Source organism: Schistocerca nitens, unplaced genomic scaffold, assembly GCF_023898315.1.
Source record: "Schistocerca nitens isolate TAMUIC-IGC-003100 unplaced genomic scaffold, iqSchNite1.1 HiC_scaffold_246, whole genome shotgun sequence".
Taxonomy (NCBI): Eukaryota; Metazoa; Arthropoda; class Insecta; order Orthoptera; family Acrididae; genus Schistocerca; species Schistocerca nitens.
This window is the reverse complement of record NW_026045787.1, coordinates 22,501-24,002: the sequence shown is the minus strand read 5'-3', so window position 1 is coordinate 24,002 and position 1,502 is coordinate 22,501. Positions and strand designations below refer to the sequence as shown.

Here is a 1,502-nt window from a genome sequence, read left to right as displayed (position 1 = left end):
CGATCGGTACAGGTATTAACCGGTTGCTTCAGCGACACCCGTCATACCCACGAACGTGAGTGGGCATGTGGGTATGAAGCGATACGCGGCGGTGGCTGGGTGGGACCGTCCCCGGCCGGTGAGGGGGGGGCGCCCGGCGTGCTGGCCGCGCGCTGCGTGGGCGCACGCGCGGCAGCCGGCTGGTGGGGGCGCCCAGTGGCAGGCGCGCCGGCTGACGGACGCGGCAGGCGGCGCATCTGCGTGCCGGCGCACCCAGCGCGCGGCGCCGTGCGGCCAAAGTGGGTCCTCCCGGGCCCGGTGCGAAGCGCGGTGGACATCTGCAGTGTGCTGGTCCGATTGAGGACTGTGTGCGTTGAGGATGCGCCGCCGCCCGGCACTCGGCGCCGCGACGCCGTCTGCTGCTCGGTCGCCCCCGCGGTTCTCGCAGGTGGTTTGTATCGCAGCTGTGCGGATGTGTTGGCGCGTGCGCTGTGCTGGGAGAGTTCGCTTTGGCACCCAAGTGGGGCTCTGCCCCTCTGTGGCGCTGGCGTTGGAGCTGCCCGGTCACTGTTTGTGGCCGCGTGTTGTCTCCCGCCGGCAACACCACGACAGCACGCTCCCGGGCCTCTGTCGGCAGCGGCAAGCTCAGTTGGGAGCACGGGTGGTCGCACTGAAAGCGTCTACTCGCCTATCTCCGGGCGATTGCGCCTCTCTCGAACCCGACCAAGTACTTAGGACGGCGCTGCGCGCCGCCGGGACCTGAGAGGGTTTCGAGGTGTATCGTGCAGGGGAGCCCAGCCTCCTCCTGTTTGCAGAATAATTGAGCGGACGCTTGCGTGTTCGCGCGGGCCTCCGGGACACACTCCCGGGCGGCCGGCTGCTCAGCTCTAGTTGACGCAGCTCCCTGGTTGATCCTGCCAGTAGTCATATGCTTGTCTCAAAGATTAAGCCATGCATGTCTCAGTACAAGCCGCATTAAGGTGAAACCGCGAATGGCTCATTAAATCAGTTATGGTTCCTTAGATCGTACCCACGTTACTTGGATAACTGTGGTAATTCTAGAGCTAATACATGCAAACAGAGTCCCGACCAGAGATGGAAGGGACGCTTTTATTAGATCAAAACCAATCGGTCGGCTCGTCCGGTCCGTTTGCCTTGGTGACTCTGAATAACTTTGGGCTGATCGCACGGTCTTCGTACCGGCGACGCATCTTTCAAATGTCTGCCTTATCAACTGTCGATGGTAGGTTCTGCGCCTACCATGGTTGTAACGGGTAACGGGGAATCAGGGTTCGATTCCGGAGAGGGAGCCTGAGAAACGGCTACCACATCCAAGGAAGGCAGCAGGCGCGCAAATTACCCACTCCCGGCACGGGGAGGTAGTGACGAAAAATAACGATACGGGACTCATCCGAGGCCCCGTAATCGGAATGAGTACACTTTAAATCCTTTAACGAGTATCTATTGGAGGGCAAGTCTGGTGCCAGCAGCCGCGGTAATTCCAGCTCCAATAGCGTATATTA

General features: G+C 61.2%; 1 non-coding gene across 1 annotated transcript in view; it reads left to right on the top strand.

Annotated features, from left to right (window-relative positions):
* Positions 1 to 880: 880 nt before the first annotated feature.
* The window catches only part of LOC126222727 (small subunit ribosomal RNA), a 1,909-nt gene continuing 1,287 nt past the window's right edge, over positions 881 to 1,502 (top strand). The window contains exon 1 of the ribosomal RNA XR_007543471.1: positions 881 to 1,502. This exon is cut by the window's right edge and continues 1,287 nt beyond it. This is a non-coding gene — a ribosomal RNA (small subunit ribosomal RNA).